The 14,363-nt window shown below is 36.8% G+C and overlaps 1 protein-coding gene across 1 annotated transcript in view; it reads right to left on the reverse strand.

Moving 5' to 3' along the window:
- The window catches only part of LOC145986690 (aminopeptidase N-like), a 120,197-nt gene that overhangs the window by 81,093 nt on the left and 24,741 nt on the right, over positions 1-14,363 (reverse strand). The window lies entirely within an intron of this gene.

Below are 14,363 nucleotides of genomic sequence, written 5' to 3' on the forward strand. Positions count from 1 at the left end.
CCTCCCGTTGCACTATAAAAAGATGTACTATTTTTTCCTCGTCATTTGTGGTTCTGAATAAAATTTGAGAAAATATTTTTACATTCGTCAAATGAACATGGGCTGAGGTTTCCGCTAACAGCAAGAACAAGAAAAGAAGTACTTGACTGACAGATCGCAAAGCAGATTTAGAATGGCAGTTTCGTCTTTAAAAAGCAAGTGCAAACGTGAATTATCCCTCCTAGGAATTCCCTCTTCCTGTTTCCAGTTCCAACAGGTTTTCTACAAATACACTGGCTTGTAACAATGCTCTAGGAAGGGGGTGGGGGAAGAGGTCGGTGCACTCAGATAGGAACGATCTGCAGTTCCGAAATAGATCCAAGTCGACATATTTCCGCGAAACAGGTGTTGCGGAGGAACCAAATATCCTATGAAGATTTCCTGGCCTCCCTCCTGCTATTGCATGTCCACAACACCGTTGTACAGTCTTGGACAATGCTGGGTTGTAACGACCCTATTGAAGAAGCACTGAAGCAAGCCCTCGGTGTCTGACCACCAAGCGCCTTGTGAGTAGACAACCCAAACAGCATTGCAATTCTGCGGCTTGTATACCAGTCACGGGTATACATCACTGTAAATTGAGTAGTGATGCCTAAGAGAAATACGAGATGAAGATTGTTGGAAGTAATGTCTCGTGTTCTCGACATGGAATAATTCTCGGTCCAAGTTACGTTCCTTTATTTAATGTTGTTTGGTAACGAACCTGACGGACTGGGTTTATATTTTCACCCCTTGCAATACACTAAGTTCTATATTTTACAGTTATATTAATGCTTTGAACGAAAATAATACCTAGAACAACATCCAACACACGTTCACACCACTCTTGTCACACACATGCACGTGAAAACGCACACACAAAGCTAAGTTTTAACTTCCAAGTGAATGTCCAAATGACAGTAAACGGAGAAGCATGATGTGCGAAGCATGTGATATTTCACAGAATGAATGCGTCTATTTTTGACACACGTGGTTTCTATTAATAGAGAATGAGACAATTATCAGAAATTAAGATGCATTTACTTTTTCATGTGCTGAGGAAGGAAACAGACTGACTGGAAAAAAGAAAATGTAGTGCTATTGATAGTGTGTTGGTTAGCGTGCAGGGCTTTCATCAGCGAGGCCTGGGTTCGATCCCCACCATGGGCAAATTTTTTTATTATTTTCTTGCAGTGAACAAGTTTATTATTTTGTTTTCTAGGCATTTTAACGAAAGGATACACATCAAATTTAATATTTTAATCTGTCCTTTCATTCTTCTAATACGTTCTCTATCTCAAGGGATATAGAGATTCTCTATCTTGGCCAAGGATATTTTCTCAATAGTTCCGTAGCTACGATTCTCCAGTCCCTTCCACCCATTTATTTATTTACTTTCTTCATATCTACTCACGAAATACTATGAATGTAGCGAAAACACACAGATATAGTTAGAACAAGAAACACACCTCGCATCGAAGGTTCCAGGTTTGAGTTCTGGATTTATTGCGAGGGTGGATTATAACTGTGTGTATATTTTTCATCTTCGTCTAAAAAACATACCTCACTATTCCCGTGATTAACTTAGGGAGAGACCAAAGCTACTCAAATAGCAAAAGTACAGAAAACGCATGCCACACCTGGCTACGCATGTTATACCTTGGGAATTAGCAATCTGAAAATAAACTTTCGTTTTGGTGGACTACTTGCAAAATCGTTTCGTTTGGAGTGTTGGCTAGCGTGTCGGACTAGCGTGCGGGCAACCTGTGTTCGAGCCCACCAGAAGGTAACTTTTCTGTATCTAATTTCAGCCAACCTTATTTATAAAACTCAGGTTTCTTTAAAACCTTTTGAATTACATGCCACTTCGTATGTTGGCAATCTCAAAAGCAGAAAAGATGAAAAGTAATACGATTTTTTAATTATTCCCAGAAAATGACAATGAAACCATTAATAACGGTTTTTGCAATGTGATATTGATATCATATATTGAAATACTAAAAATGAAGAATTTCGCTTAGATCAACTTATAAATGATCATATGCTGATGTAAGATCCACGATCAGATGCCTGAATGTTACATTCAAAACTGCAGAGAACTAACTAACTAACTCACTCACTAGTCTTCTTAAACCAGAAGGTTCAAGGCTGCAGCAACACAGGCCTTCCACCTGTCCCTATCCTGAGCAAGATCTATATACTCTTTTCCATCCATACGGATTTCCTTTAGGTCCAACTCAACGGAGTCCCTCCGTCTTCGTCTTGGCCTTCCTACAGCTTACCATCAGGTGTCCCAACAAGAATCCTGTAAACTCCTCTTTCCTCTCCCATTCGCGCCACATGGTCTGCCCACCTAAGTCTTCTTGATTTAATTATTCTAATAATATCTGGACATGAATACAAATTATGTAACCTTCTCCACACACCTGTCTCCTCATCCCTTTTAGGTCCAATTATTTTCCTAAGGATCTTATTTTCAAATACTCTCAATTTATGTTCCTCTTTCAATGTAAGGGACCAAGTTCCACATCCATATAATACTACAGGCAAAATTACTGTTTTGTATATTTTAACTTTTAGTTTCTTAGATATTAAACGAGAAGACAAAAGTTTATGAAGAGAAAAGTAACATGCATTTCCTGAATTAAGCATACTTTTTATTTCCTCTTTAATATCACTTTCATTTGTTAATATTACTCCTAAGTATTTGAATTTGGAAACTAGTTCAAACGAGTTGTTATCAATAATTAGATTTTGATTATTACCTAACACTTGGTTTCGGCCTGTAAGCATATATTTAGTTTTCTCTTTGTTAACTTCCAAACCTATCTCTTTAGCAGTTTTGAAAAATATTTTAGCATTATTCTTAATTCTATTTATATCATCCCCTAATAAGTTTAAATCATCTGCATATGATAACAACTGATTCACACCATTTAATTTATTCCTTCGTTAGTTTCTTTTACCTTCCTAACAGCATATTTTAAGGCAAAATTAAAGAGCAATGGAGATAATGCATCTCTTTGTTTTAATCCATCATGAATTGTAAATTTGTCAGACACATTATACCCACACGAATTTTAATTTCTGTTTCACTGGTGCATACTTTTATCATATTAACAAGCTTCTTAGGTATTCCAAACTCGACTAATATATTATTTATAATTTATCTCTTTTGACCGAATCATATGCTTTTTTGAAATCAATGAATAGCTGATGGACATTTTGATTATATTCCCAATTTTTCTCAAGTGTCTATCCGATATAAAAAATTGATCTGTAGTTGATCTGTCACTTTTAGTGTAATTACATAAACTGCACTTACTACACAAAACTGCAGAGAACAATGCATTATTTTTTAACAGTTTACAATGCATGACTTATCAATAGTGAAATTTATTTTCGTACTATAATAGGAATTTAGTTATTAATATAAATAAACAAGAGAGAAGAACTAATGATGAACTAAAATTGTAAACTAAAAAAAAAAATCTAAGTTTCTCAGGAAAAAGCACAAAAGTCACAAACTGCGAATATCTGTTGATTTCATCTAAGAAGGAGATGCTACGGTTTGGGACGGGATTTTCTATAGTGGTACGGTACTCTGCAGTTATTTTTTTTATTATTGAATTAAAGGAATACACCTACTTGTCAGTATCCCCAGTTCTTCATATTTTTCTCAGTTGTCAAACATGTCAATTTTCTCTATGTTCTCTTTATTCTCATTGGGACACACACAAACATCCATGCCCGAAAAGAGTATTGATAATAACGCACGTTAGCCAGCAATTTCCGAGGAAAAGTTTGATACCCGGTTTATACGCGAGTGGTTGGGATCTCACTTTAAACTGTAGGTCCAGTCCGGTATAAGCTTTCTTACTGTGCATAAAGTGGACTTAAAGGAAGAAAAAATCCGAGGAAAAGCGCTTGAAGGTTTCGATAATTTCCAAGTGCCTTGATGAGGAGATGCTATTGTATGATCTTAAAGTGACCAGGTAGCCCCATAGTAGCGAATAAGTATCACGTCCCGAAGGTTATGGGTTCGATTCCCGTTCTACTGCCCAATTTTATTTTAATAACTCGAGCAACAAATGTTTGCATTTTATTTAATAATTTATTGAAATAAAGGTGAAATATATTTTTACTTTATTTTTGGGTGGAAATCTCTATTTTTACCGTTTTCAATTTTATTTATGGAAATATTTTTTTAAGATAGTTTTCCACTTTTCTCATCATTTTACAAATATTTACATATTAAATTGTCCACGTGTTTTATTCAAAAAATGTTATACCTGGTGAAAAGTATACATTTCTTTCGAGAAAATGAACCAGGAATAAATATAATTCTATTCGCAAGTAATTATCGTAAAAGTTTGGAAAACAAAATTCAATTCGAAATTCAACAATTCGCACAGCAAATAAGATAAGAATGTATGCAATAAATAAAATGAAATAATTAGTTGCTTGAGTTGAGAAAAAAATTGGAGGGAATCAAACGAAGTACCTTCTGCGTGTCAAACTAACACGCTACCACCACACCACCGGGCCTTCTGACAGACGGACAATATATTCGTCTCGTGAGTAACGCTTGCTAAGTTTCTAAACATTGAAGAGCTTTTTTCTCGGGAGTGACTGGCTAATGTAATTGTTGTTGTGTGTCACGGAGATATGTTTACTGCAACATTTGATCACACAATCGAAATATACAGAAACAATGTTTTTTTCTGCACATCATTACTTTTCTCCGAGTTCAAAAAATATCCAGAATCCAAACTCTATGCAAAATGTGCCTGGACTACACGCATGCGCTTCATCAGGGATGCGAAGGAACCTCGCAAAGTTACAGAAGGTTCTCTGGGGTGCTGTCGGTTGGCCGCGGAGTCACGTGGTGTCTGCTTATCAGTAGAACATGACCTTGTGCAGCACACTGAAGCGAGCGAAGGTATTGCATGTGATTTGTAAGCTGGAACAGACTTTACACGCGTTACAATCGACAGAGGTTTGTCTTCAGCTTATTCTTTAGGGACAGGCAAACCACACTAGGCATACAGAGTATAATGTAATATGGGAGGCAATTATTTCTCAGTCTCCTCAAACTGACAATTTTATTACCCTTTTTGGAGTAAGTTGGCCATAGAAACTGATCTTATTATTGAAGTCGTATCTCGTGTGACGGATTGGTTCAGTATGCTAATCAGGTTTTCTGACAAAAGCAGGACAGGTTACCCAACAACAATCTGCTTCCTTCCTCATCCTGTATCAAGCATACGGGCACATAGCACAAATATGTAAGATAAATATTTGTTAATTTGGCAACTTGTTTGCAATTGAATTTCTATCATTAACAGCTGCAAAGAAACAAAAGCTTTCCTTTTTAAAGATAACAATAAATAATTTTTATTTGATTAGGAAACTAAGAATGACTTCAATATTCTTATGTAGTACACAAGAGATTATAAACACTCTCTAAAACATACTAGTGCTCGTTGCAACACATTATTTCCACAATCAAGACAAAAAATTAAGGGCATGCTCAAGTAAAATTACGTATATTTCTGTAATTATCAAGTGCGTTACGGGCTCAACGTCAAGTTCGGATTTGTCGGTTATCCAAATATTACTAATTTTGAAAATACTCTTTCAGTTGGTGTAATGTGCCTGAAATTGAATGACATATTAAATCGTGAACGTATTTTATTTCTTTAATTAAAACTTTTAGTTTACAAATTAGTTCATCAAATCAACCTGTGTTCTTCTCCCTTGTTTATTTATAGTAATATCTAAAATCCCTTTTCGCTGTTCATAAGTCAGTCATTGTTATCTGCAGTTTTCAATGCAACATTCAGGCTTTCTGATCGTGCATCTCACGCTTCACATCAGTGGTATTTATAAGTTGGTTTATGAGAAATTCTCCATTTTTAATCTTTCAATATATGATATCAATATCACATTGCAAAAACAGTTATTAATAGTTTCAATGTCATTTGCTGGGAAAGAAAATCGTATTACTTTGGATTCGAACATGCAAATGCAAGTATCAAAGTATTTACTTTAGACAGCACTCATGATTCTGAAACGTGGAAAGGTAACGTTACGGGGAGCGTTAAAGTCGGTGTGTTGACAGAAATAGCTACTGCCATATTAGCACTGACAACTAGGAAGGGATCTCAATTATAACGTGGCTGCATGCTTTCCGCTAATAAATAAATATGTTTTTTTCAACGTATACACAAATACATCGTCGCTTCGGAACAAGAAATGTTCATTTTTCTGCTTGCAGATTACTAACATACGAAGTGGCATGTAATTCAAAAGGTTTTGAAGAAAACTCAATTTTTATAAATAAGGTTGGCTGAAATTAGACAAAAAAAGTTACCTTCTGGTGGGCTCGAATTCAGGTTGCCCGCACGCTAGCCCGACAGGCTAGCCAACACTCCAAACGAAACGATTTTGCAAGTAGTCCACCAAAACGAAAGTTTATTTTCAGATTGCTAATTCCCAAGGTATAACATGCGTAGCCAGGTGTGGCATGCGTTTTCTGTACTTTTGCTATTTGAGTAGCTTTGGTCTCTCCCTAAGTTAATCACGGGAATAGTGAGGAATGTTTTTAGACGAAGATGAAAAATATACACACAGTTATAATCCACCCTCGCAATAAATCCAGAACTCAAACCTGGAACCTTCGATGCGAGGTGTGTTTCTTGTTCTAACTATATCTGTGTGTTTTCGCTACATTCATAGTATTTCGTGAGTAGATATGAAGAAAGTAAATAAATAAATGGGTGGAAGGGACTGGAGAATCGTAGCTACGGAACTATTGAGAAAATATCCTTGGCCAAGATAGAGAATCTCTATATCCCTTGTGATAGAGAACGTATTAGAAGAATGAAAGGACAGATTAAAATATTAAATTTGATGTGTATCCTTTCGTTAAAATGCCTAGAAAACAAAATAATAAACTTGTTCACTGCAAGAAAATAATAAAAAAATTTGCCCATGGTGGGGATCGAACCCAGGCCTCGCTGATGAAAGCCCTGCACGCTAACCAAGACACTATCAATAGCACTACATTTTCTTTTTTCCAGTCAGTCTGTTTCCTTCCTCAGCACATGAAAAAGTAAATGCATCTTAATTTCTGATAATTGTCTCATTCTCTATTAATAGAAACCACGTGTGTCAAAAATAGACGCATTCATTCTGTGAAATATCACATGCTTCGCACATCATGCTTCTCCGTTTACTGTCATTTGGACATTCACTTGGAAGTTAAAACTTAGCTTTGTGTGTGCGTTTTCACGTGCATGTGTGTGACAAGAGTGGTGTGAACGTGTGTTGGATGTTGTTCTAGGTATTATTTTCGTTCAAAGCATTAATATAACTGTAAAATATAGAACTTAGTGTATTGCAAGGGGTGAAAATATAAACCCAGTCCGTCAGGTTCGTTACCAAACAACATTAAATAAAGGAACGTAACTTGGACCGAGAATTATTCCATGTCGAGAACACGAGACATTACTTCCAACAATCTTCATCTCGTATTTCTCTTAGGCATCACTACTCAATTTACAGTGATGTATACCCGTGACTGGTATACAAGCCGCAGAATTGCAATGCTGTTTGGGTTGTCTACTCACAAGGCGCTTGGTGGTCAGACACCGAGGGCTTGCTTCAGTGCTTCTTCAATAGGGTCGTTACAACCCAGCATTGTCCAAGACTGTACGGAAAGCATTGTCCAGATGGGCGTTTCGAAAGATGATTACGTTTTCCCTAGGTTTGCTTGAAATTTTCAGTTAAAGTTTGGTGTTGGTCAGGGTCAGTAGTCAGTAGTCAGTTATCGGGTGAATCGGAAACTTGTGAATAAGAATGAGTCCGTCGACCACCGCGTCGTATCATTATTAACATGTCAAATGTGTTTCTGAAAAAGTGGTTGCAGGGGAAGAGTGAAGGAAAAATCAGCACAAAATACATCTTTTTTGGAGGTAAGGAGTAGAATAAAATTATTCTTGATCATTTACATAAGATGAAGATATTGTGGAATGGTAAAGCCGCCAAAATTAAAAGCTTAACAACAATTAGTTCGTTCTATTTCCGATGAAGCACATACATGATTCCTTCACAGAAAAATCTGTTACATGTTCAACGGTAATTGCCCCTGTTGGAACGTATACATTTAAAACTGAACATTGATCGCATGGTAACACATCGCACCACATTTCGTCTCGCGCTGGATTTTCTTGGGGGGATGGCGGCGCTGGGGTAGAGCTACATTGATTCTTTAGACACACTTAAAAATATCCCAAATTATAGAAATTATATTTTAAACAAGTACTAAATAAAATTCGTGTTCAAACATTTCGATCAAAAATTGCTCGTATGCACTATTAATTTTATTATAAAATCAGAACGTGGTAATATTAATTTACAAGAAACAATGTAAATTCACCTCAGCGCGTCCAAATTAAATATAATGAACGTCTAACCATGAAAACAAACACCAACTTAGAACCTCACATATTTCTTGTTTGTTCTGCCTGCTTATTGCTCTTACGTAATAGTAGAAAATTACGATTCTATAAAACACTGCACTTCAGACTAAGGAACAAATATCTTCGATTTTTTCAGACTTCTGAAAATATTTTGGTTACAGGATCTGAGTTTATTGTATGGCTCTCACCTAGGGCCATCGGGGGGGGGGGGGGGCGGGGGTAATATTTTCTTTGTCTGCCTTTCCAAGAATCATTTCGATATTTTAAATTCTGAAAACAAAAATTGTTCTAAGGAGCATTAAGAATATTTTTAATGGCTTGCATGATATTTTAATTTTTTTTTGCTATCATTCAGTTACGATTCCGAGAATAACTTAACATTACAAAAACTGGCTGTTCACCGATGAAAGCGTAGTGGCAAATGCAGTCGTTTTATCATTAAAGGGATAGGGTTCGATTCCTAGGGAGAGGGGACAATGTATCCCGCTCGAAATAGCATATAAAGTTGATTATAATTGACAATAGTAAGTTATATTCTTGAAAATTCATGACAGTTTTGAAAAGTTATCCCTAACGTCACATCTTTATAAAGTTAGATTAAACGCAACGATGATTGGAAAGGAGTAACTCACCAATACGAGTGAATAGGTGATAGGAGACGAGCGAGACTATTTTGAGGGAGGAGATTCCAAATTTACGTAGCAAATATGCAAATTTCTCTTTTACAGACAAAAGTTCACTACCAGATTATTTACTACTGGAGTTTTCACTGTGGAAAACCTACAAAAATACGGGAGAGAAATGTTCCCGTCTATTAATTATTAAAGGTGCAACATAAGCACTAACCTTACAGAAATGAGAACTGTAGAGAATGTCATAGGATGGCTGGTTACTAGGTTTGAATCTGCGACCCCGAGATGTTTTGTTCCCTGTTGCACATATACTAGTGCAACAACATGAAATGTTTACGAGATACAACGTCCCTTACATTGTTTTAATTAATTAGTTCACAGCCACCAAAACTACTGGCCGTGTTCCACATCTGGTTTGTCTTTGTTCATAATAAAAGTTAATTATAAATTATGCAATATATTTAGCGTAAGTATGGTGCAATATCTTGCAATCAATCGCTCAAATAGTTACTGGCTCTGCACATAAAATGTTTGGGAGTCGGTGGATACATAGTACACATGTGGGGTGAGCGGATACTCAACCCCTAATCCCTCGCAATGACGTATCCAGGTTGTGGGTCCAAGATTCAGACCCGAAAATTCTTTAATTATTTTGTGGATACTGAAAATAACATCCACTAAGTTATTTTTAAAAATAAAACTGTTTTTGTACAGTAATTGAAGTTGATGTATTTTTTTTAATAATACGAAGATATATGCAGAGGTGAAATACTAAAAGGAAATACATTGCATTTTGTACCAGACATTAAAAAAAAATATTGTCTATGTGTGAAACTCGATTTCTAGGAAAACATGATTCACTTCATGTTTTTGTTAAATTTCTTCAACCTTATACAATTAAGCAGAGCTGTCCAAGTGAACCATCCCAAGCAAGTGATCTTCTAGCTGCAGTTGAAAAGAGGACTTCTTAATTGTACTCTTTATCTGAGAAAAGTTTTTCAGTTTTACTGATGAGTTGTCAAAATATGCTTCACTCTGCCCCTCCCCTCCAGGAGGGAGTACGATGCACTGACTCGCGGGTCTACGTTGTCTTTGGTTCTACTCTACTAATCCCATCAGAGCTCTGGCGCCTGAACCCGCAGCCAGTATCAACCTCTGTGGGGTTATGTGTTGTTCTTACTTGTGCTGATGACTCCTTAGGTTCAGCTTTAAGCAATTTATGGAGCTTGTAAGAAAGTTTTATCGGTCTTAGTGTTGGTAGGGAGCTCACTTCCGATGAACGTTGTGAAATCAGAACAGTATATTTTATAAGAACCCCGCAAACCCGCGATGCAATGGCTTCTCCAAAGGTTGCTTTCTATTCTCAGTCATTACGTTCTTCAAACTTTGTTCTAGCCATTGGTAATATTCTATATTTAAATGATATGATTAATAAAAAGTATTGAACAATTAAGAACTTTGATATATTAAGGAGCACCTCTTCTAGATCGTGATGTGACCTCAATGAAGCTGGTATTGATCCAATATATACATACCATCACAGTTTAGTAAGAATAAATGAAATTGAATACGTCAACAGAGCATCGATTGGCTGGTTAATGTATTTATCATCGCTTGTTTGTGCAATTATATTACCTAGAGCGGAGTGGACGATGGCAGCAGCATCTATAATTTAATCTAAAATGTAATATAAATTACATGAATATATAAAAATAAAATATATAATTATTAACATAATTTATATTAATTATTATAATTAATATATATATACGCGCACGTATATGAAAAGAGATTTAGAAATAAATGGTGGTGGATCTAAGAATTCCCCCCTTCCCCCCACACACCTTCTAAATAAGTTCCGACGTCCATGAATGCACACTCTATGATGCTGTTTATTCTCTAACTAAGAGTCTCAGTCAATAAATAACGACGCAGATGAATGATATAACACCAAAACTGTGGTAGTTAGAAATGGGTCGACGGACCGAAATGGAGATGAAAGAGTGAAGAAACTGATTCGCCACGTTCTCGCACTAGATGGCGTTACGTGTCTGGCAAGGTATGCACAAAGGCTGCTAACCGAGCATCGGCAGTGTCCAGTCATTCCATGTTTGACTGCTAGGCGTAATGGAAGCATCCAAAGAGGAGCAGCGTAGTATAGTGTGCTTCTTGACATCGGAAGGTGTAGGGGGTTGTGAAATCCATCAACGAATGGAAAGGATATAGAATATTGTTATAAATACTTTTTTAATTGTAGACTGTATTTATTCTTTACTAAATTCATGTCAAAATTGTAGGTTAATACCACGGACCTTGATTTGAATAGTTTACGTGTGTTTTGATGGTGTTCAGGATTTACTCACTAGGTGGCAGTAGTGTGCGACGCTGTCACAAATAGTATGATTTTTGCTCAATAGATGGTCTTTGCTGTTTCTGTGTGCGTAGATAATGTGTATTGGTATGTAAAAATTAAAGCTGATTACTTCAACAGTTTATTTATTGTCATCGTGATAATTGTTACGGCAAAGCAATACTTATGTAGTAAATAGAAAGATTTATGTCTTTAATGTGAAATTAAATTGAAAGAAGGTGATTGACTTCAGGGAGACTTAGTGTGCATAAGATCTCTTGGGAATAGAAAAGAAGAAAAAAGTGTTGACCGGAACTGGAACTTTTGAACGCGGCTTGGGGACTCGCGGGAAGGATGCAGAACGAAGAATGTTGCAAGGGAATACGCACTGAGAGGAATCGAACGATATCGGATTTATAAAGATAGTGCGAGTTGTTATGCATATCACGTTTTAAGCACAAGAGTTTGGGAATCACGTACATGTACAAGTATTGAGACGAACGACTGTCAGATCGGAAGATATGTGAAATTTTCGGCCGGCTGTCATAGTCACATGGTTTGTATTTGCAGCTGTGATGTAAGTACAAAATTCTTCATGTATTTAAATGACAACCGGATGGTTGTTTAAGGAACTTCGAAAACGTTACGTTCACATCTTCTACGCATGCTAGCATTCGTGTGATGCGTCTTATGGCCATAATTCGCGAACTTCTTGCGTCACAAATCTTGGAATATAACAAAGGGCGTTGCGCCGTCATTTTGAAAACAATACGATTACGAGAATTTTCTGATCAATAGAATAACTGAAAGGGATAAGAATATGGACCTTTGTTGTGAATAAATTAACATTTCATATCTCTTTATGGTAAAAGTGAAATATAGTGATTTTCGCTCAAGGTCATGTGACCTTTTCTCAAGTAAATGAGTAACTTATAGTTGAAGTATGGAACCTCTCACAGCTGATATCAGCTTTTATGTGTAAAACAAGTTGTCTGAAAGCATATTTTCATTTATTGGTTAAACTTGAAATCCGTCCACTTTTTTTTATTTTAATTCTCCTATTGCAAGGGAGATCATGCTTGGGTTGTGATTGTGTAAAGCATACTATCTTGATTTACGTGTTTATACAGACATGCTTGATTATTATAAGCGCAGTTGAACATCATGAAAATCTGTAGTTTCATGGGCAGTTTCTTGTATGGATCATTAACTTGAACAATGACGTAAAGTTTGGTGTATTGTGGATTTACGCCTGTATACCTGAAAGTGATTATTATTTTTCTTTACATTCTCTGTTAATAAATGGGTATTTCTGAACCGTGGTGTTACACTTTCACCTAGTTTCTCAGTGTATAGATGTTTAGTAATTTGTGTACTAATGACAGTCTTCACTTCCTGGATAGGGGGGGGGGGGTTCTAATTCACACTGGTTATCATTAAACATCCTCTTTAGATATAAACAGAAATCTTCGTGGGTCATCTTCAAGTGATGCGAGGGATTCAGTGTAATCGTTGGTAATGCCAATTAAATTAAAGAAAAATTAAGGAACTGCACATACGTGAATTAAATGCAGGGTGTCCCACGGAGTGGTATATCTCTTAATGAATGATGACACATAGGTTGTGACTATCAGTTTCTTAAAGATCAGCATACAACTTGTAGTAATGATAGATTTAAGTTAAGGTTCGGTTTGATTGGCAGGTTGTGTGAATTTTACGATTAATACTTTTGATTTTAGAGAATTTTCAACTGTGGCTCACCTGTCATAGCTACCTATGCTACGGGCAAGGCGAATAGGGATGGGTTTGTCAGTTTGGTATTTAGTCGGGAAGTTAGGGAAAAGTTTGGGAGATAGATAGGGGTTCCTTATCACGTGGTTGAATGTTGGATAAGCCCTCCACTGTTAGTTCGTCATAATATCCTGCGACGAAAGTTGGTGTCAACACTTTGAGCATGAGTCGAAACGGCAAATTCGTCAGTGTAAGCACGCAGATTCCCCTCCACCAAAAAAGTTCAAGACCTTCCACACTAGTGCCGACAAGGTAATGCTTTCGTTCTTCTTCGATCGCAAGGGACCGCTCCTCGTCGACTTCCTGGAGCATGGAGTTATTGTCAATGCCCAGCGGTATTGTGAAACGTTAACGAAGCTCAGGAAGGCAATCAAATCGAAACGTCCCGGTCACCTTTCTCGTGGTGTCGTTCTATTGCACGACAACGCTAAACCACACACAGCCAACGCAACAAAGGAGTGTCTGAAAAAGAAATCAAGTTGGAAGTCCGGAGACACCCCTATAGTCCGGATTTGTCCCCGTGTGACTTACACATCTTCGGTGAGCTAAAAGAAGCATTGCGGGGACAATGACGATGACGTCAAGGAGTTCGTGCGCAATTAGTTCCAACAGCAGCCTAACGAGTTCTACGAGCGTGCCATTTTGCACCTGGTGTAACAATGGGATAAATGCCTAAACAGTGGTGGGCAATACTTCTGAGGTTCGTTGCGTATGTGCTGTGAAATATCCTCTGCCTCGTTATTTATTGACAGAGGCTAATATACCTAAGATATTTGCATTTGTATTTAGCATACAATATTTGTATATATATAATGTGACGTAATGGGTGGTAAGCCTGTTCACGGAGCAAATCTTGACGCATTTTGGCCACCTAATGTGGTTGTCAATCGTGAGATCACAGCGCAGTAAATTTATTTTTTAATAGTCCATGCCCAGCTCAAAAATTGTACCCCTTTTTTAAACTTTATACCTAGGTACATTAATGTGCATCCTTGAAATTAAATATTAATAAATAAATCATGTATAGTCTTGTTGACAAATATAAAATAGGGTTTAAAAGAGTTAGCAACCACTGGAGCTAATGAA

Source organism: Lepisma saccharinum, chromosome 4 (assembly GCF_977018435.1).
Source record: "Lepisma saccharinum chromosome 4, izLepSacc3.1, whole genome shotgun sequence".
Taxonomy (NCBI): domain Eukaryota; kingdom Metazoa; phylum Arthropoda; class Insecta; order Zygentoma; family Lepismatidae; genus Lepisma; species Lepisma saccharinum.